Source organism: Cyprinus carpio, chromosome A9 (genome assembly GCF_018340385.1).
Source record: "Cyprinus carpio isolate SPL01 chromosome A9, ASM1834038v1, whole genome shotgun sequence".
Lineage (NCBI taxonomy): Eukaryota > Metazoa > Chordata > Actinopteri > Cypriniformes > Cyprinidae > Cyprinus > Cyprinus carpio.
Window position 1 is genome coordinate 27,658,573 of NC_056580.1, and position 23,847 is coordinate 27,682,419.

At 34.4% G+C, this 23,847-nt stretch overlaps 1 pseudogene; it reads left to right on the forward strand.

The window, feature by feature from the left end:
• Window positions 1-968: 968 nt before the first annotated feature.
• Window positions 969-14,492, forward strand: LOC109095811 (annotated as a pseudogene).
• Window positions 14,493-23,847: the final 9,355 nt, after the last annotated feature.

A 23,847-nucleotide genomic window follows, 5' to 3' on the forward strand; every position in this document is an offset into this window, starting at 1 on the left:
AACTCCATTGATTGGAATTTAATTAATACAGAATAATAAATGTAGTCATTTTTGGATGAAGTGAGTTTAAGCAGTCTGCTGTTTGCCCGGCGACCTGCAGTAGCTCATCTCGACCAGCAGGTGTCAGTGTTTTAGCAAAAAAAAAAAAAAAAAAAAGTTAGATTTGAGATTATAGATACATTTATATAAAATTGTAAATCTATCAAATTAGATTGGATGGATGACTAGATTAGGCTAGGTTTTGACATATAAAAGAATATTTGATTTCAGTTCTGTTCTTTTATAATGATTTGCATATAATTAACTATTGTATATATGTGTGTGTGTGTGTGTGTGTGTGTGTGTGTGTGTGTGTGTGTGTGTGTGTGTGTGTGTGTGTGTGTGTGTGTATAATGAAAAATGTATAAAATAGTAGATATATAAAATTATATATATAATATTTGTGTCTTTAGGTTGGATGGATGAACAGATAGTTTAGGTTTTGACAAGGATGTTTGATTTTTAGTTCAGTTCTTTTACATTGTTACACCTTTAGAAAGTGCAATGCATTAAAACACATGACAAACAAACCTTCAAATATTATAATGCATTTTAAAATGTATTAAAAATATACAAAAAAAAATAAAAATCAACACAATGCATTATACATTATATACATAATAAGTACCTTTATAGTGCATTATACGTGAAGGCTTTAAGTAAAATGTTACAGGCAGCTGTATGAGTGACAGTCATGCGGGGCTTTCTCAGGAACAGCTGAATTTGTGCAGCATCACATGGTCCACAGACATATCAGATGGTCTCAACTAGGTCCTGGACCTTGAGGGGTGTCATGTTTGGGTGTGTGGAGGGTTTCAGGGCTGTGTGTGTGTGTGTGTGTGTGTGTGTGTGCGTGCGTGCGTGCGTGCGTGTGTGTGTGATGACGCCCTACGGGAGGCTGAGAGCAGCAGACATGGAGTGACAGTCGGATGGCAGCTGCCCGCTCTCTGCCACCTGTGTCCGGTACAGAGACATGACCCCACAAACACACACACACACACACACACACACACTTTACACTCATTTATTCAGTGATTTATTTACAGCCAATCATAGACAGTCACTGCTAGTTCATTATTTGAGATTTTCATCTGTTTTCAGATTTTGGTAATTAAATTAAATTTGAAATAAAATGATAAAATAATCAAATTAAAAAATATTTTTAAAAATTATAATAAAAATATATAAAATAACTCTGAATAGAAACAACTGAATCAAAATAAAGATGAAATAAAATAAAATATAAATGTTACATAAAAACTCAAACAAAACTTGAAAAAAAATGAAAATTAGAAATGTTGCCTTGGCAATTAACTTAAATAAATGCATTTGATTTGAAACATTAAAATTAATAAAGCTAATACATAAATTAGAGATATTTAGAAATATATAAATAAATAAATAAATAAATAAAATAATAATAAAAATGATAAAAGCACATAACAAAATTACTAAAACTTAAACTAAAATAAAATATAAACATAAAAACTAATTCAAAATATCAATTAATACTAGTATATATAAATAATACTCAAAAACACTGATTATTAGATGCAAAATAATGATTATAATAATTGTTAAGACATAAATCAAGTGTAATTGGTAGGGATGATGAGTTTTGTAATGAATATTGTGAAGATACAGACTGGCTGCATCTGAAATCATATGCCTACTATACTGTAGTAGAGATGTATGTGATTTTGTTTGTAGCCATTGTGCTTTTTATTGATCATTTGCAGACTCTTTCTCTCTCTTTATAATTCTCTCATGTCCTGCGCTTTTATTCTTCCAGAGGTTCTCATTTTCAGTCTGTTCTAAAGTGTGTTTCTGATGTCAGAATTACAGCCGCACTTCAGATCTGGAGCTGACAGATAAAATACGCTACAAACCATAAACATTTCCCATTTCCATTTGTTTTTTATTTTCAGACACCAAAAGAAACCGAAGCTCAAAGCTGTTCAAAATCAACAGAAAACAACTGATAAAATCATGTAAACTGCCAATACAGCACTCAGCACACCATAGTATTTCTACTTCCACTATTTAGGGATTGAAGAATAGCTAATTGACTGAATCTTCATTCATCATACGACGTGTCGTGTCAGTTCAACTCTCATGTGTTTGTGTTGTGATGTTCTCATACTGTACATCATGAATAACTGCTGAAGGTGGTTTTTGTGTGTGTGTGTGTGTGTGTGTGTGTGTGTGTGTGTGTGTGAGAGAGACAGAGAGAAGTTTTCAGGCGGTCTGGCGTGGTTTGTGAATGTCTGGAGTGACAAACTGACACAGCATCTTCTCTGGATCCGATTCTTGTGTTGCAGGCAGAAAAAAAAAAAAAGTGTGTGGAGACTTTTGTCTGAATCAGTGGGGAAACTCACACAATGAGAGGAGGTGTGTGTGTGCCTACTTAACCATATTTTGGGGACAAATTTATACCCAAAAGTGAGCTAAACCTGACGAAATCTCCAAAAACCTCCCTTTGGGGACGTCCTCGTTTGCAAAACTGGTATAAAAATAAAGTAAACAAAGTTGTTGTTTTTTTTAATTGTAAAAATGCAGAAAGTTTTCTGTAAGGGGTAGGCTTAGAGTCGGTGTACGGTGATAGAAAATACAGTTTGTACAGTATAAAAACCATCACGCCTATGGAATGTGTGTGTGTGTGTACGTGTGTGCGTTCGTGTGTGTGTGTGTGTGTGTGTGTGTGTGTGTGTGTGTGTGTGTGTGTGTGTGTGTGTGTGTGTGTGTGTGTGTGTGTGTGCATGAGGGGTTAAAGAGATACTCCACCCCAAAATGAAAATTTTGTCATTATTCACTTACCCCCATGTCGTTCCAAACCTGTAAAAGCTTTGTTCATCTTCAGAACACAATTTAAGATATTTTGGATGAAAACACGGAGGCTTGAGACTGTCTCATAGACTGCCAAATAAATAACAGTGTCAAGGTCCAGGAAAGTATGAAAGCATCATCAGAATACTCTATCTGCCATCAGTGATTCAACTGTAACGTTATGAAGCGACGATAATACTTTTTGTACATGAAGACAACAAAAATAATGAATTTATTCAACAATTCCTTTGTCAACAGTCTCCTCTGTGTCTCTTCATATCACCGTATGCTGTGTATGCTCTTCTGTATCATCCGTGCCACAAGGATGCACTGTTTTCTTTCAAATTAAAGCTAAATACACGTAGAGGCGCGTGGTGTGGCGCGGATGATACAGAAGAGCATACACAGCATACGGTGATGGAGAGACACAGAGGAGACTGTTTTTGTATTAACTATTTTTGTTTTGTTTTTTGTTCACAAAAAGTATTCTCTAATATATATATATATATATTAATTAATTTAGAATGAATAAATTCTAAATTAATTATAAATACTACTGTACAAACCCTAAAAGAAAACTATTTGCATTTTAATAATTAAAAACATTAAGTAACATTTACATAATATTTAGTCATTATCTACATAATATTTAGTAATATGTATATATCCATAGTATTTATTAATATTTTGTGTTAGCTTTTATTAGCTTTTATTTTGTAATTTGTAATTATTTTTGTTCATTTAAAAAAATGTTGCCCTAGCAACAAGCCAGAACACCCTAGCAACCAACTCACAAGGCCTAAATCTCTTCAAAACTTCAAGTGCAGAGTTATTTGTAGAGCAAAACTTTTTTTTTTTTTAGCTGATTTCAGCTGAACCTGTTATGTCCATCTTGATGCTGCTTTTGTAACTGATACTGTAAGCGCCTCCACAATGCAGTGCTGCATCCTGAAAAACTGGAGAATAAAAAGAGCAAATGGGAGTGTAATGCAGATTATTCTGCTATCAGATTCCAGCAGAACAAGCACTGCACGTATCTTTAATGCAGACCGACTCAGAATATTGTGAACTCTACTTTGTAAGTCTCACTCTTGATGCTCAAACACGGTCCATTTATTGAACTGACGCTCTGAGGGTTGATATGAAAAACACTCAGTTCATCTTGCAGTCTACTAATGATCTGATGAATAAGAGTTGAATCAGGTGTGTTCGATGAGGAACATTCAAGCTGTGCAGTGATGGACAAGTTTGAGCAGCACTACTTTACATCAATCCATGCAGCGAGAGCGCCATCTACAGGACGCATGCGTGCGTGTGCGTGTGTGTGCGTGTGTGCGTGTGTGTCTCACATGAGATCTGAGGTTATTACTGTAAAAAAGACCTTACCTGAAATAAATAAAATGAAAAGAAAAACATTAACTTAAATATAATTAAAAAATTAAAATAAGCTAGTTTTCCTTCCAACATTTGCCATATTTATTTAGTTTAACTAGCTATGTACTAAAATAACTAAAACTTTCAAATGAAATAAAATGAGTAAAAACTATATAGACATATTTTTGGAGAAAAAACAAAATTACTAAAACTTTCAGTAAGATTAAAATGAAAACAAAGAATACAAAAATAAAACTAATTCAATTTATATATATATATAAATTCAAAATTCAAAATGTTATTCAAAAATAATTCAAAATAAAAAATTCAAAATATAAAAAAAGATAATATAATATAAATATAATAGTATAATTAATTATACTAAACTGATCTGAAGACACTTTTAAAATAAAAACATTATTTTCATTTGTAATTACATTCATTTTATAAATGCTCTAATATCAGCAGGTTTTTGTTTTACACAAAGTCTACACTATTCTTTCAAAACCTTTCTTTAAAAAAAATATGAAGAAGAAGCTCTCAGCACAATGTTTTTTTAGTAATGTTGAGCTGGCAATGATTACACATTTATTTTATTCCTGTTATTATTCTAAAGACGTCTGGTGAGTGCAAGATTCTTTAAGTTTGTTTAAACAACTGTAACTCATGTGTCTCAGATTTGATCAATAATATTCATATTTCCACGTCTCCCTCAAATTAAGGCTTGTCCCTAAACTGTGTAAATTAGTGTCAAGTACAAACTGTATTGACCCCAAAACTGAGGTGGGTTGTAATGTACATTTAACTTGAATAAATGTAATAATTTATGTTATAATTATAATGCATTACCCATTTAAATTTAATTTTAAATATTTTAATTCAAAATGGAAAACACTGGGAAAATTATTTTTATTTGTGTGTCCTTTTGATTAAGGAGAATAATAAACTTCTCTTCTAGTTTATATTGTATTTGTTTATATGATAAGCAAACAAACAATAAGAGTCTGCAATCTTTCAATCTTTTTAGAGTTATATAAAAATTTAAATTCTGTCATTATTTACATTAATTTAAATATGTACACACCTGGTGCCATACGACGTTTGCGCTATATTACAGGTCTTATGAAGCCATAAGATAACTTTAGACGTTAATGAGCAGTGTTGGGGAAATTACTTAGTTACTTTTTTGTGGAAAGTAATAGATTATCTTACTTTTGCACTACTTTTTCTCCTCTGGCCTGGGCTTGCTTGTTTGATTATTAATCTAAAAAGTTCTTATTTGGCACATGTAAAAGCCCTTTCAAACCAAAAGTGAAATGAATAAGCCTCAGGATGAAGGAAATGTAAATTCACATCTGTAGGGTTAGGATGGAGTAGAAAGTTCAACACTCTTCAGCAATAAAAAAAAAAAAAGAAAGAACACAAATTTGATGTTTATCTAAAGTCATTTTTGCTTATTAGTATGATTGCATTGGATAATCAAAGGTCAGCAGCGAAGGCACTGGTTTATAAAATGAGATTAAAAATACATAAAGTGTATTTGTGTTAAACATATGTACTTATTGTAGGTTTGCTTCATATTTTATTGAGTTTGCATTTCAATGTTTTTATCCATTTGAGGAAATACTGAATCTGTTTTTGTGTGACATGAGGACAGGAGAGTCAGTGAATACATGAAAAAAAAAATCACTACACTACTTACTACAAAAAAAAAGTAATCTGATTATGTAACTCCCATTACTTTTAATGCGTTACCCCCAACACTGATTATGACATTATCCGAACAAACATCATTAGCTCTTGCATTTCTTGTTATCAAATGTTATTCAGACCTTTTGCCTGGCACTATATTTGATTTGAGAGATATGAAAGCTATTTTTCTTGTTTCAGAAATAGTGCAAAAGTCATATGGACTACCATTATTATGTTTTGTGGCACTTTTATGAGGTTTTTATGTCCTTTTCGAGTTTGACAAATGACACAGCTGTTTAAGTTCAAGATGTCCTCTTATGTATTTCTTGGGAGGGAAAAAAATGCTGCATGTCACAATCACAGCCATTTCATGACTTATATGATGTTTGGTGATTTTGAACCAGTGACATTTCTCTGTGGGCAGGACTGTTTAGCAAGACTTGCAAAAAATATAAATCAAAATGTCATCAAAGTGTTCTGTTGCCTGATGGCTGGTTAAAACAAAACCTCAAACTAGCTTGGAAGAGAGAGCTTTTCACCACTTGTTGCCTTTGCCTTAGGACTCTTGTTGAGATGTTAAAAGTTCTTTCCGTGCAGATTGTCCTGCAGATGGATGCACGTGGTTGCCATTCGGCCTCAGCTGCTATCACTTCGTCCATGGAGAAGAGGACATCGCCAAAAGCTACTCCTTTCAAGATGCGAAAGACATGTGTTGAGGATATGGTAGTTACATTTTTACAATTTCCAAACTGTAACACACTGAAATATCTAAAATAGTTTTTATGCACCGTATGGTACAGTTTAATCTTCCCTATATTACATTTTTAGATCTCTTGACAGTAAAAAGTGCCGAGGAGAATGACTTCATCATTAAGTACAGCCCTTCTGTATGGAAAGGCAAAAAGAGTGTATGGCTTGGAATGTATTACTACAGCGATGGTAAGTTTGAGCTTCATCTGAAAACACTTTGTAGGTCTTTAAACTTCAGAATTTAACATTTGCTTTTCTTACTGTAAACACTTCATCGGTGCAGAAAAATATTTGTTTTCATAATCTTTTAGCAAAATGTCTCTGAAAGAGCTTTACTATTTGGCTGATGACACAAATTCCTTTTACTTTAAACCCCTCCCTTTCCTTCTGGAAAGTAACACCCACATTTCAGGAGCCAATAAGTTTCCTGAATTAATTCAAGTCCCGCCTTAGATTCTTATTAGGGCTCAAGCCTGGAGGGCGAGAGCCCTATTGTTTTCCTTAGGATTATTTTTTATTATTATTATTATTATTATTATTATTTTCCAACGTCTCGGGGGCTTTTGGGGCCCTTAACATACTCGAAAACTCTTGAAAATTGGCACACACATTGGAACCTGCGGCCATTAGGACCGTGCAGAGACTGATACACGGGCGTTGCCACAGGGGCTCTACAGCGGCCCCTGGAATATGGAGGGCCATATATCATACAAACTTGCACGTAGACGTATGAAACTCGGTACACATATAGATCTCATCAAGCCAAACAACTTTCGTACTGCATGTCATAGGCTCCGCCCAACAGGAAGTTGGCTATTTAGGGTTTAGTATTCTTATTTTTCGCCAAAGTTGTGGGGGCTTTTGGGGCCCTTAAAATGCTCAAAAACTCTTGAAAATTTGCACACACCTTAGAATCTGTGGCCATTAGGAGGCTGCAGAGGCTGAGACCCGGGCGTGGCACAGGGGCTCTACGGCGCCCCCCTGGAACACAGTCAGAAATGTTGATGTATAGTTCAAACATACTTGCACGTATTCATATGAAACTCAGTACACATATAGATCTCATTGTGCCGAACAACTTTCGTATTGCATGTCATAGGCTCCGCCCAACAGGAAGTCAGCTATTTAGAGCTATGTAAAAAGTGCATGCTCTGGAATTTGATATACTTGTCATAGGTTTTTTACCCGATTGCCACCAAACTTGGTCAACATGATCTCAAGACATTGGGGATGCAAAATTGCCAGGGGATTTTTGATATCTCGAATGGTTTGCTTGTGGCGAGGCGTTGAAATTATGGCGAGAAATGAGAAACAGGAAGTGTCTAATAACATCCACATACATTTCCTGATTTTAATTAAGCTTGATCAGTTTGTTCGTTGTATGATGCCGATCGCATATATGTGACTATTAGGAGTCAAAATTATAGCGCCACCAACTGGCAGCAGGAAGTGTGTCATTTTCAAAATGCTTTGAATTCAGCATCTTATTTTTACTCAATTTGCTTCAAACTTCATCAGAATAATGACAAAAACACGGCCCATGTAAAACTGTTGAGGGGATATTGATATCTAATATAGTGTTGCCATGGCAACATATCAAACTGGAATATTTTTCTGTATAATATATTCTGATTTTGAGGCAGATAACATGCTTAGAATTTCATGAAACTCAGAACACATATCAGTATTAATGATAGCTAGACACTGGCAAAAGGTCATAAAAGGGTGTGGAGGAGGCACTCTATAGCGCCACCTTTTGTCAAAAGTGGGGGGCTTAGTTTTAGCTACAGACACCAAACTCGGTACATATATTGTTCTTATTAAGACGGACAACTTTCTAATTTACAGTCATCAGCTACGACCAACAGGAAGTCGGCTATTTTGATTTGAATATGGATTTTTGGCTCTGTGTGAAGAATGTATGTGTGCTGAGACTTTCATTGTCTGAGAGAAAATGCGCCTCTACAGGAGCAATTCCCGGGACTGAGAGGGAGGAGTCTCGCTTAGTTTCACTTTTACATCGGTTAAAAATACAACTAAATAAATCAATTTAATTCACACTGACAAGCTAAACCTTATTATCTTATTATTAGCGGGTCAGGGCTTATTAATAATTGATGTCAGCCGACAGAGAAACGAGAGATAGACGAGAAATATGTCACCGCTCCGAACAGCGCGTGCAGTCTCAACGAGCTCACAACAAACGAGTTTATTCTTGTTTAAGACCTTTTAAAAATAAAATATTACGGCGATAACAATTAGAAGAACATATTATAGAGATGAAAATGAGTGTTTATGGTGCTTGTGAGATTTTCTTTGTCTAAGGGCTGAACATCACATCGATTGCTCTGCGCTCCAGAACACGGTGATGGTTTTTCGGCGAGAACGGACAAATAAATACACATTTAATTCACACTGACAAGCTGTACCAACATATGTTATTATTACCGGCTCAGATCTCATTAATAATTGATGTCTGGCCAGAACAGTGAGAAAGACCAGAGAGAAATCACCGCTGCATCAGCGCGTGCTGTCTCACGAGCTCACAATAAAAGCATTTTTATAGTTTTAAGAGCTTTTTAAAATAAAATATTACCGCGAATGCACACAATCCACCCATAAGAACACAACAAGAGCTAAATTCAGGTATTTGTGAGCTGTTTGATTGTGAAAATTGAAAGACTATTTGACAGCGCGAGACTGTCTAAGGGCAGAATAACATCGATCTCTCGAGCTCCAGAGGACGCTGATTCTGGCAAGAACGAACAAATCAAGAACAAGGTTATTTCAAAATACATAATAGCTTGGCGAATATAAACGAAAACAGTCACGTGAACATAAACAGTTGAGAAATAAATCTGAAGTGGATCATGATACTGGATTTGAACATTAAAGTGACTGCATTTACCAGCTGCTTTCTGTCTTTAATTTTAATCTATAAAAACAGAAAATCATTCGTCTTGCCTGCTTTTTTTGTATGTATTCATGTATTTATTATTACTATTATTATTATTATTATTTTTTTTTTGCTCTAACAAGAATTAATATATATTTAATTAAATTAAATTTCTGCATCTAAACACCTATAAACCTAAAACATGCTCTAAACTATTGTTAGTAATTTCTTTATCGTCCAGTTTAACTGGTGTACACACTTTTATTTTCATAATAAATTTGTTTGTTTTTTTGATAATAGACAGTTACAGTGGTCTATAATAAATATTAACAGGTTTTGTTCAAGCTGCTTAAAATGTTTGAAGTAGGCTCATTTTTTTAAATGCAAATCCTAAAAAAAACAAAAAAAAAAACAAACAAACAAAAAAATAAATAAAACTGGGAAACAGCCATATTTACGAAAAGGTGCTTAACCTATAGAAAAATAAAACTATGAATTAAATTAGTGTTTAATTTTTAGTAATGACCATTTTTGTTGTCATAAAAACCTTCTTCTTTACAATACAGAATAACGATTGTCAATAGTAAATATTATGAAAACAATAACTGTTGTATTTTTCATCATTATATAGTTTATGTATTATAATTGTAAAAACAAAACAAATTTAGCAACTCACATAGTAAATCATTCAACACTGCTTAAAAATGTAAGTTGAAAATTAAACTCATGATTAAGCATGAAATAAGATACAGAATCAGTAAATTCGATTTTAATGTGGGTATATTATCAGTAAACTAATCATTAAATATTTATAATCAATCAAAAAATATTGGCCCCTTTCATAATGTTGTTCAAAAATGAAGGGCACAATGCTAATGTTGTCCACTCGATGGCGCCACAGGACAGCAAATACTTCAAGATCTGTTCAAAGACTTGAAAATGTTTCATTCATGTAAATAAATCAAAAATGCATATACATTCATTCTTTTTTCATAAACTTTAATAAAGCCCAATATAGTAATTATGCAAAAACTATCATCTCCGAAATACCATTACGTTTCTATCTTATTTTAATAGTATTGACAACATAATTCTCAAGTTATCACGCATTACTGAAAGTAGTGAAGAAGGGACACTATATTTTGTTATCTATTTTCATGTTGTGCGTATAATAATTTACTTGAAAAGAGACACGTCCATTGTTTAACTGCATCATCTACACAAACCATTGTGCTTGGACCCCTTATGATCACCTGGACTTAAACCACATTGTTTCAGTTACCTTCTGTGTCTTTGGCCACAACGCTTCAGTCACAGGAATGTGAAATAGCAAACAGGGGAACAAATAAAAGGCATGACTTTATTTGCATCCAGCCAGCCAACTCTATTACAGGTGTTCCACAGCCAAGACTCTTATTAGAATAGAAAATAGCAAGGGTTCGAATAAATAGTTTATTAATCATTTAATTTTCACTTTCTTAATGAATATTGTTCTGTGTATGTGATTTCAAAGTCTTGATGCTTCGGATTAACCCGTTAATTGCCGTATCCCTTAAAACCTGAGTGCCAGAGGATTACTGTAAATGCATGTGCCCGCTGGGCACAGTTTACCTGATGCCACCGGGGTGGCGTTTGCGCTGATGGCTTGAGCCCGCCATCGCTGCTTGCAGCTATATTTAAATATCCTGTTTTCATTCAGAGATGCATCAGATTACAGAAGTGATATGGGTTATGAATTTAATTTTATGTTGATTTTAAAGTATAGTTTTTTTTTTTTACCAAGGAAGTAAAATTTTAGTGTGAAATAAAAAAAAATGTAATATTAATTAGGAATTATAATAAGTAAATTTCAGAATTAAAAAAAAAAGTTTTTTCTAAAGAATTATATCAAAATTGAACATAGAAATGTTTGCATTTTTTGTCTACAATATAGCTTTTTTTGTTCTTTGCTATGTAAATCATATTTAATTAAATATTAAAGGAATTTCAAAGATTTTTAACTATTTAATTCATTGTGCAAGTTCTGTTTTATAAAGTAAAATAGAACTTGTGCATTGAATCAAATAGTAAAATGTTCTGAAAATAAGATTTTTTTTTCCCTTATAGACCAAAAAAAAAAACTATACCGTACATGTTTAGGCAGATTATTGGACGTGGTCCAGCTTCTCTACACTGGAATGCAGCTGAACTTGACTAATCTGTTCAAACCAGAGGCCTTGGCAAAGAGCTGTTTACCAGACTGTTGCCTCAGTGCTTTTAGTCGAGACTGTTAAAGGAGAAGTGCTTTGGAAAATCTTCACCAGTCTGTGGTTATTTTTGAGCATGTCTAGAGTTGCTGTCACTTTGTATCACTTCTAATTGAGTTAATCATATGTACTTTAAGTTTTAAAGGGTTAGTTTATGCTAAAATAAATATTTTGGCACCGGTTACTTACTCTCATGTTATTCTGAGCTATTCTTTTGTACATGAAATTTAAGGCAGAATGTTCAGGCTGTTCTTTTGTGCTTATTCTCAATTCAAATGGTGCTTTTTGACATGCTGTGCCGGTTTGACAACATTGACAGGTTTAAATGGTGAGTAAATGATGACAACTTCTTTGAACTGGCCCTTTAAAGTTGCTCTGTATCTTCTTCAGGTTTTATTGGTAGTCCGTACATAATGTACATGTAAACACCCATCAACTTTCCGAGCTGTCTTCCTCTATTTTCACACGTGTCGTCTCACAACACAAGGGAATCTGATCGGATGGTTTGTATATTCAAAGAATGCATCATCCACACCCAGAGCCCAGATGCTTTCAAGTGAAAACTATAGAAACATATTCCAGATGCCACATGTTTGCACCAGACTGTTTAGGCTTCATGATGAAAGACTTCACTTAGTTATTGAACAATGAAGCAGAGGACAAAGTGAACTTTGATCATGTGTTCATGGCTCAGTAAGAATGGCCTGAATGGTTTAATCAAAACAATTAATCAAATTGTTTTTTGGTAAAGAAAATGTTGTGTTGTGTGAGGTGGGGAATATATATATTATTTTTATAAACTATTATATTTAAAAAATATATAAAATATAAATGTACAATATTATTTAATTATTATTATATTTAGAAATATATATATATTATTTTTTATTAAAAAAAAATTTTTGTCATTGAGTTTTAAATGAAGGATGCAGGAGCTAATCCTGTCAATCATAACGCATCACAATAAATGTATAAACAGCTGCTTACATCAGTACTGGCAATCCGGTTTCTTTTACTCTATTACTTACTTCATTATTAAGCTGCCCAAGTGGGATTTATGCATTTATATGTGCAGGTGAACTTGTGAAACATGTTTCACATGAAAATGATCGCAAAGAAAGTACAAATCTGAACCACCCTGAACCAATCCTCATCGTAGAGTGCATCATTTGTTTTCACTGAGAATTTCTTTGAAATGTATCTCATTACAAGCATATCTCTCTGTGTGTGTCTTGCAAAAGATGTCTTTAAGTGGCATGATGATAACAGCGTGTTGCGCTGTATAGTAACTGGGAGGAGGCGGCTCTGATGACACTGATCTGGCTCTCTTGGACAGGTGTGTCATTCTTCACTCCAACACAGGGAAGTGGGAAAACATCAGCTGCACGGACGAGCCTGAGAACGGAGTAGTGTGTAAGACGAGTAAGTGCACACTTCAGTCTTATTTTAGTACAGTTGACCCTTCTGCGATCTGACCAATCATAACGCTGAATCTGAATTTATTTATTTTATTTTGCATTGTTTTTAATTTAAGCACAAGCTCCTGACATTTAATTTTGGGTAACAGGGTTAAGGTCAACTTTCTAGTTCTTACATGTTCACATATTTATTTAATGATTTATTTTTGAGTAATTTGGCCATCCATAGGTTTCAGGTGCAGTGAATGATCATAATTTTGCTAAAATAATATAAAATGGTACAATTGTGGAAAGAACGTACTAGTGCATATTTTTGGTTTCCAACATTATGAAAGATATATTTTAGGTATGCTTTGCCTGTAAAGATTTAAAAGTGTAATTTGACTTTCAATCTTTTTTATTTGTTTTTCAGAAGCAGTCTGGATAAGCTCACCTAGTAAGCATGATCTTAAACTTTAAGTCATAAATCAGTTCAATTTAGTCCTCATTGCAGCTCCTAAAGCTCTGGATTATTTGTTAATGTTGTTTGTGCCAAATTTGTCTCAGTTTCTGTTGTGAGATTCAAAAAACAGGAAATTTTGTCAGATTTCTTCCTTTGGAGTAGGACCAGTATTTATTTCCCAGCTTTCTCACCTGAATATCTCACTCACAAATATGTGTTTGTCACTGTATAAGCACCTCAGTTTTGTAAATACAAAAAAATCATGATTGCCAATCGCAATATTTTTTAAATGTTATTGTTGTTTTTATTTTTGGATTTGCCACTAACAGTCTTCATATCTGTATTGTTATGAATGAATCCAATTGTGTAAACATTGATCAAGGCTTTATTTATCCACGCATGAACAATAAAAGAGAAACTAATCAAGTCTTGGTTTTTTAAAATGAATAAAGATTCTTCAAACATTTCAGTTTTCTGTTTTTTTAGTGTCTGATCTGAAACCAAGAACAACCAAACCCCCCAAAAATCATACATGCACAAATACATACATGATCCTTTTTTAATAGCTCAGACTTTAATGCTGCTGTAAGCAAATTCAGGCTAAACTCTCCAGAGACGTGTCAGCGAATACAGGCATGCAGGATGATTAGCAGTCAGTTTCTACACGTGCAAATAAACAGAAGATGTTTGCTTTGCTGCAGACGTCTGTGTCCAGATGAGCTGCAGATGAATGTGTAATGAGAGAGCGATCAGGAAGAAGTGGGACAGCTAATTCAGGGCAGATGAATTACCCTCTGGGGTTTTTATAGATCACTGTTATTGTTCTACCCTGAAAGTATCAGTTTCCCTCCGTATCTCCAGCTGCTTCACCTACACGTTTGGCCATGTTATGATTGCTACTACATTATGATTGCTTGTGCATACAAGTTTGTATTTAAACCACAATTTGGTTTTGATAATACATTTTATAGGTTTTTCCTGTGTCCTCAGTGTCACTTTCCATCCTGCTTGTCTCACTGTCATCATTTTGGGGAAAAAGCACAGTAAAAGCATCAGTATTAGATTATACCAGTTACAAAAAATATTTTAGAAGAACACAATCACTTCTCAAAACCTACTCTTATTTATTTTAATATTTTTTTTATTAAAATATGGTGTAATATTAATTATATATATATATATATATATATATATATATATATATATATATATATATATATATATATAGTTAGAAAATAGTAATATATCTATATATATATATTGTTAGTCTTATTTGAATTTTAATATTTTTATTATAAATTAGAATTATATTTAAAGTATTTTAATGCTTTTCATTGTGGCACATCTCCAAAGTGGTTCCACTGGTGAAAATAACACACATCCTCATTAAATATGGCTTGTGAGATTCTTTAGGCTTGTTAAATAAACAGACTTTATTTATTTAAATGTATTTGTTTAATGATTTACTTGTTTGTTGGGTTGTTTACTTAAATGTTTTTGTTAATTAATGTTTATAAATTTATTAATTTACGTTTATTTATTATTTAAATGTGTTTGTTTAGTAATTTTTGTGTATTTTTTTTTTTTATAAATGTATTTATTGATTTAATTGTAAGTATACTCTACACACTCGTGGCTGTAATCAATTAAATAGCAACAAAGGCAGTAAGTAATTCGCTGGCAGATGATCTGCAGCCATTAAGGTGCTTTTGTTACGACAACCGGCAGAATGTACTGTGCTCCTCTGATCATCATATTACAGGTTATCACTGATGCCCATAAGAGAGCGCTGTGACTCATGATATGATTCCTGTTGACAGACTGTGCAGGCCAGTGAGTCTACAGTACTTCACCAATCAGAGATTTCAGTCCACTTTTCAAACTTTCTAAAATTAGAGTAACTAATTAAAAAAAAGATATGTTATCTGTTATGATCATGATTTTTGAGGATTACCTGTTCATGTCAATATGTGTATATTAGATTCAACCAAGAAATAGACTATGACTGCACACATGACTTTTGTTAGTGTGTTAATATGTGGTTGCCAGGGTGTTGTTGTTTGGTTGCTAAAGTGTTTTGTGTGTGTGTGTGTGTGTGTTTGTTTGTGTGTGTGTGGTTGTTGTTGTGTTGAGAGTGTTCCAATGTGGTTGCCATGTTGGTGCTTAAATTTGACGTGGCTGTTGTTGTGTTGCTATGTGGTTGCCAGGGTGTTAATATGTGGTTTCTAAGATGTTCTTTGTGGTTGTTGGGGTGTTTTCTATGCGGTTGTCAAGGGTTTGTCATGTGGTTGCTAAAGTGTTTTTGTGTGTGTGTGTTTGTTGTTGTGTTGCTAGAGTGTTCCAATGTGGTTGCCATGTTGGGGCTTAAATTTGACGTGGCTGTTGTTGTGTTGCTATGTGGTTGCCAGGGTGTTAATATGTGGTTTCTAAGATGTTCTTTGTGGTTGTTGGTGTGTTTCTATGCGGTTGTCAAGGGTTTGTCATGTGGTTGCTAAAGTGTTTTTGTGTGTGTGTGTGTGTTTGTTGTTGTGTTGCTAGAGTGTTCCAATGTGGTTGCCATGTTGGGGCTTAAATTTGACGTGGTTGTTGTTGTGTTGCTATGTGGTTGCCAGGGTGTTAATATGTGGTTTCTAAGATGTTCTTTGTGGTTGCTGGTGTGTTGCCAAGGGTTTGTCATGTAGTGTCTAAGGTGTTCTTTGTTGTTGTTGGTGTGTTGCTATGTGGTTACTGGGGTGTTTTGTGTGGTTGCCAAGGCATTGATATATGGTTGTTGGTTTGTTGCTATATTGTTGTGCGACATTGTCGTGTGGTTGCTAATGTGTCTTGAGAAGATGTTTGTGTGTTGCTAGAGTATGTGGTTTCTAGGGTGTTCTCTGTGTTGCCAGAGTGTTTATACATGGTTTCTATTACAATGTTCTTTGTGGTTGTTGGTGTGTTGCTAGGGTGCTACAATGAGGTCACTAAAGTGTTATGAGTGCTTGTTTTGCTGTGTGGTTAATAGGTATTCTGGGTGGTTGCCAAGGTTTTGCTATGTGGTTTCTAAGGTGTTCTTTGTGGTTGTTGGTGTGTTGCTATGTGGTTGTCAGGGCTTTGCCATGTGGTTGCTAAAGTGTTCTGAGTGGCTGTTGTGTTGCTATGTGGTTACTGTGGGTTTCTAGGTGGTTGCCAGGGTGTTGATATGTGGTTTCTAAGGTGATCTGAGTGGTTGTTGGCGTGTTGCTATATGGTTGTCAGGGTGTTGTTATGTTGTTGCTGAGGTGTTCTAATTGGTTGTTGGTTTGTTGCTATGTGGTTACTAGGGTATTATGGATGGTTGCCAGGGCGTTTCTATGTAGTTTCTAAGGTGTTCATTGTGATTGTTGGCAGGTTGCTGTGTGTTGCCAGGGTGTTGTTATATGGTTCTAAATGGTTGTTAGTGTGTTTCTAGGTGGTCGACAGGGTCTTCTGTGCAGTTGCCAGAGTGTTGACACATGGTTTCTAAGGTGCTCTTTGTTCTGGGCGGTTGCTAGGGCATTGCCATGTGGTTTCTAAGGTGTACTTTGTGGTTGTTGGTGTGATGCTATGTGGTTGTCGGGGCTTTGTCATTTCATAATAAGAATGCAGTTCTTATCTGTTAAAGTTCATGTCTGTTAGTCGTATGTGTCCAGTCTTGATCAGGATGTTGAAGTGTAAGGAAGCTGCCGGTGTTTTTTTTTCTAAGTGATACGCCTCTTTCACACAGATCCCCAAAGATAAATTACTCTGCTGCTGGCAGGAACCGAAAGCGCTCACCTTGCACATATTTCTAGGGTTTTATATTTATGTTGGGTGAATTAGTAATGACTTGTAGACATATCAACAATGCCAAACTCCAGCTGGAAGATGAAACTATGAATTACAGGAATTATGATGCGTAGAAAGACACAAAGTCAAAGATTTTTATTGCACTTAGTAAACAAGCAAAATGAGTATAATGACTATAATGCGGATTCTCACTGCACACATCTATTTTTCAAATCCAATCTTTAGGACTGACTCATTTTGTGAGTAATGAAATCAGAAACCATGATGAGTATCAAAAAACATTTTTGCACATTTACACATTCATGCTTATGATGTGTCTGGTGCTATTTGTAAAATGCATATGTAATTATAATTTTTTTTTTTTTTTTTAAAACTACAACTGATTTTTTTTTTTTCAGCTACGCCAAAAACTGGATTGTTCCTCATGGAGAAGGCATGTCCTGCTGTTTCATTATGAATTCTATTGTGAGCTGATGAAAAAAAAATGAATATCTCACTGTGCTGTTGATGGGAAATGCGGTTCTTATCTCTTGTGTAGTTTAGTCATTGTTAATCCTTTTGGAAGTAACTTCCAGGGCAAAGTCCACCTAAAGCCTCTCACACACACACACACACACACACACACACACACACACACACACACACACACACACACACACACACACACACACACATACTTTAGTCTGTGCTTCCTGTGTTTGTCTCCAGTCTTATGAAACCTTAGAAAAAATAGACTAAGTGTTTTCATGTGCAAATGCTGGAGAATTCCATGTTGTTAGGGTGTTGCCATGTGGTTTCTAAGGTGTTGTTTGTGGTTGCTCGTCTTGCTATGTGGTTGCCTGGATGTAGTTTCTAATGCGTTCTATATGGTTTGTTTAGTTGGTGAGTTGCTAGGGTGTTCAGAGTGGTTGTTGGTGTGTTGCTATGTGCTTACTAGGGTGTTTGTGGTGGTTGCCAGGGTGTTGCTATGTGGTTTCTAAGGTGATATTTATGGTTGTTGTTGGTGTGTTGCTAGGGTGTTCTTGAAGGTTGCCAGGGTGTTGCTATGTGGATTCTACGGTGTTCTTTATGGTTGTTGTTGGTGTGTTGCTAAGGTGTTCTGAGTGATTGTTAGTGTGTTGCTATGTGGTTGCTAGGGTTTTTTGGGCGGTTGACAGAGGATTGCCATATGGTTTCTAGGGTATTGTTTATGGTTGTTTTTGTGTCACTATATGGTTGCTAGGGTGTTGTCATGTGGTTGCTAAGGTTTACTAATTGGTCGTTATTCTGTGGCTATGTGGTGATCAAGGCACTGACATGGGGTTGCTAGGGTGTTCTGGGTGATTGACATGTGATGGCTAAAGTGTTTTGTGTGGTTGTTAGTGTTTCTATGTGGCTGTTTGGTCGCCAGGGCATTGCCATGTGGTTGCTAAGGTGTTCCGAGTGGTAGTCAGTGTGGTTCTACGCAGTTGCTAGGGTGTTGTGAGTGCGAAGAGCAGAAATGCTTTCAGTCTCCAGGCAGCTGAGTATTGTTTGGTGATTTGTCCTGGTTTCTGGTTTTCCCAGGGTTCAGTCTGCTGTCTGGAGCTCTTAGGACACCACAAAAGCCAGGTCAACAAAGCCTAATTTATTAGAGAGGGACACAATAGCTGCTCTCGGGGAGACAGGCAGTGTGGAGGGGACCCTCCTTCAGAAAGAGACAGAGTTTAATAATAATAATGAAACAATAGACAAACCGAAGTTTTTCCTTTGAGTGACTCGTCCATTTTCATCTTTCAGATTTCAACTTGGCAGCAGTATTCTTAGGGTAAATCTCACAAAACTGAATCATATTTTGCCCTGTGATCAAAGGAAAGAATTAAGAAAAATTATATCTTGCTTAAATTAAAAAATTCTATAATATATTTTTGCTGAAAGAATATAAATTCTTTTAATATCTTTTTACTATTATTTTAAAATTCATGTTTTTAGTGGTTTTTAAATGTAAAATTTTCAGCAATTTTATGTATGTCCATTTGTGGTCATTATATTGTTTTACATGTGTACGTGCTTCAGCCACCCTGCTCTCTCTGTATTTGCATTAAGATATTAAATAACCCATATCAGTCAGCCATTAATTATTTGCATAACAATAAAGCATACTTCAACCCCACAAATTTTCATTACCATAATGCAAAATTACTGCAAAGTGAAAAAATAAGATATATTATTCATAATTTAAATAATGCATACATAATGATAGTGTTTGATGTACCTCCTTTAATTTATAACTTTAATGTTTTAACTGTCATGAAAATAACACATTTAACTGACCTAAAATAGATTCTTTTTTTTTTTTCTTTTTTTTTTTTAGAAATTAGAAAAACTATTACAGCATTGGAAATGAATAAATTACTGTATGTGTCTCTTGCATTGCATTTCTCAAATTGTATGATTTACATAATTAATTGAGCTCTTGGTAAAAATGCAGAAAAATCCAGAGTCCTTTAAAATGATCCCACCAGCTTCTTCTTTGATTACATGGTGTTGCACAGTGCTTGATTTTTCAAGCAGACCTTTGCTTTTGTCTTCCGTCTCCCTCTTTACTTTTCTGTTCCAGGAGATGGATGGTTTCAGAGGAGCATATATTATCAAGAGGCCTGCCACTATTATGATTACGGCTGTAATGGCCTGTTTTTTATTCAAATAACACTGAAGACATCTCGTTTGCACGTCTCTCGCTTTCTCATGCTGATGCATGGAGGAGAAAAAGGTTAGCGCTGACCTGACATCGTTAATTAAAAGGGACAGCGTTCAGTGTTAATATAACAAGACGCAAACTGACAGTTGGCATGGAATTATGCACGCCAGACGCTGTATGCACACCACCAGACATGTGCCGCTTTCTCACATCCTTTGTTAAGACAATATGGTGTTTGCACACAGAATGGCATTACAGATTTTACTTGTCTTGAAAAAGTAAATAGTTTACAATTGACAAAAAACAACAAAATATCTAAATCATAACATCGAACCTCTGGTGCTCTTCATTCATTTTTGGCGTTAGGTTTTTTTGACCATTTTGTACAAAACAGGGTAAAGGTTTTTGGCACTTGCTATGTGAAGTCAAAACAAACAAAAAAAGGTCAGACTTGTCCTCCTCATGGTTCAAAATCGACTGCATTGAAAGCAAATGGGAAACAAATTTTATCTACTGGACATTTTTGAAGCTGCGCCCAAAATTTTTTGAGATCAGTCTCAAAATTGAAACACAACTTATTTAGATTTATTATTTATTTATTCTTGAAGTTTTTGAGCAAAACTTGGAAAATAAGGCTTTGCAAAGGGGCGGAATATTTCTGGTAAATTCACCGGAAATGTTCTGCCCCTTTGCAGCCCAAGTGGAATATATATATATATATATATCTTGTGAAATTTGAAAATAGTATTAACAATAAACTTTAAAAAGAGACCATATGTAAGTCTGTGCACCAAGCATTTGAGATTTATGACAGTTTAAGCTGTAAATTTTATTTTCAGGTATATGTCTAAAAGTGGTAAAACAAATGATAAAAAAAATGGATTATATTACTGCATAAATATAACTACCATAAAATACTGCATAAATAAAACTAGCATAAAGTACCATAAAATAATGCAATCTGTTTCAGTGAAGTAAAAAAAAAGTCATTTTTGACTGCCATTCAAGGAGCATCAGAGACATCACTATTCACCAGTCCACTTTTACAGTTTATAATTGTGTGCCCATGCAAAATATTCTAACTCAAACTTTTAGGGATTTTTTTTAAAATAATGATTCAAATGTTGTCAAAGCTTAGTGGTGGTGACGTTGAAGTCATGTGATCGTGGCATAGTTTGTTTATAGCCCAAGTTTAGCTTCTTATTTCCGCAGATAGTGTTTATGTTTTGTTCATCTGTAAAGATTATCACGATGAACAAAACACGTAAGAATCATAAACTTTTGTTGGTCCTAGTGCTTATAATCCAGAGGGAACATCTGGATTGTTCTACAAAAACACATCACTGCAATAATACAAAACTTGAAAGGAAACCATATGCTTTTTTAGGCCTGTAAAGCTCTATTGAGGCTTTAAAAGGTCAAACACACAGCTAATCAGAACATGTTGAAATGTCTAAAACATTTTCTTTTCGCATCTGCTCTTTTTGTTTCGTTTGGTTGAGCTAAACTGATTATTATTTCCTAACAATAGTGCTTCTTTTTCCTTTTGTTCTGTTCTCGTGCTCTACTGTCTCTGGCATGGCCTTGATCTGTGAAGATGCTCCAATTAACAGAGCCAAAACCAGCAGGACCTTTAAGAAGGCCGCCCACTGGAGGAGCCACGGAAGGAACCAAGAGGCTGCTGGGTAATACAAGTCCTGTGATCCTGTACTCATTCATCTTGTCAAATCAACACGGCTCTCGCTGTTTGCTGGATGATATGGGTTTCCTTAATGGAACATTCCTTCTCAGGTCTTAATGTTGCCTGACAGAAGCTGGGGATTTTCCAGGGTCATAAGATAACACTTGATTCTCGCAATGGCTAGATTTGTTCTCTTGATATGAAAGATTAAATAGGTTGTTTGGTCTCAATAATGTTCAGTTTTGTGTGTGTGTGTGTGTGTTTCCAAGTAACATTCTTGCAGCATTTTCTTAAAGTTATGAACTTCCCATATTGTTTATAGAATGTTTGTTCAAAGTTATCTGGCCTTTAATAATGTTCTCAAAACGTTAGCATAAAAACATTATTAATACTGTACATTGTTCATGGAATGGTTTTTTTTTTCTGAAATGTTTTAGATGGACTTTTTTTTAATCTATCTTGTTTACAGAATGTTCAGAGAACATTCAAAAGTAACAATCTGATAATGTTTGCGAAGTGGAATGTTCCATTAAAAAGGAATTTAAAAAGAAACATTTTTTAAATATTTAAAAAACTGGATGTTGTGAACATTCAAATATAGAATAGCATTCAGAAATAATATTTTCAAAACTTAATGGGAATATGTAAAAAAAAAAATAAGTTCTTAGAAGATTTTTTTTTTTTTTTTTTTTTTTTTTTGTTAGTTGGCTTAGTTTTTCGTGGAAACATAAAACCAAACACTGGATTCTGTTCTGGATGATATATTTAGAATTATCATCGCATGCACCAGTGGTCACTCATGCTTTTTCCTCTCACATAATACACTAAAAAGTGGCAACCTGCAATTGTTACTTTAATAAAAGCTATTTCTACCTAATTTAACCCATAAAAATAATTGGCATGTATTTAGGTTGATTCAGTGATGTTGAAAAATATTTTTTAACTTGAATAAAACTAATTAATTTAGATGTTACTATTTTAAGGTTACAAATTTTTCAGAGTAAGGTCATTTCATCTGATGATTTATTTATTTGTTTAGTGCTTTGGGGGCTTGATCAACCTTTTATTTTCTAATGATGACCGGCTGACTGTACATTCTCTTACAGATCAGCACAATTAGACACAGTTATTAGGCTTGTCTGAGAGGTCACTGAACCCGACATCTCATTTCTGTTAGTATTACAAGGTCAGAATCTGTTTCTCTGTGTTTTGGGTAATATAAATGAGTAAAGATTTTACCCATCAAAGTCAGATGCTCTTTTTTCTTTTAATGCTCATCCCTCTTTGATTCCCATTCAAAATGTAGTGTTTTTTGTTCCTTTTCAAATGCATGAATTATTAATATGCATATGTAAATTGTGCAATGAAATAAAAGGGTATTTTTAATTTATAAATACACATACAAAACCACCACTGAGAGATGAATCGTTTGAATATTTGAATACATTTTCCATGTCAGCAAGCAACTGAATAGTCACCCATCTAAATGATACGCACTCTACAATCTGACAGTAATTAATTCCTGCCGCTGTCAGATTCATCTGCAATAAAAGAGCAATTACTCTATTTAAGAGAACATTTACCAAAGATACAAAGCCATGATTACTCTGTCTTTAATTTAATGCAGGTTAATAGCACAATAGCAAACAAACAGTGTGATTGTGGTTTGGCCTTTTTTAGGTTTACTGTTTAACTGTTAAAATCTTTGGTCACTGTGTTTAAGAAGACTGTGTATGGGTCATTCCTGTAATGTTAGGTTCCTGTAATCCAGAATATAGACTTTCTATTTTTTTCTTGATTTTTTCTCCTATTCAATTTATTCCAACAAAACATGATTTCTTGGAAATATTGTTTTAATTGATCATTTATAGGTTTGTTATTAGAACTATGCATTGTTATGGATTATGGACTTATTTTGGATATTTTGGCCTTAATGATTTGTTACTTACAAACATGCAGCTTTTCACTTCACAAGACGTTAAATGATGGACTGGAGTGGTGTGGATGATTGTGATGTTTTTATCAGCTGTTTGGACTCTCG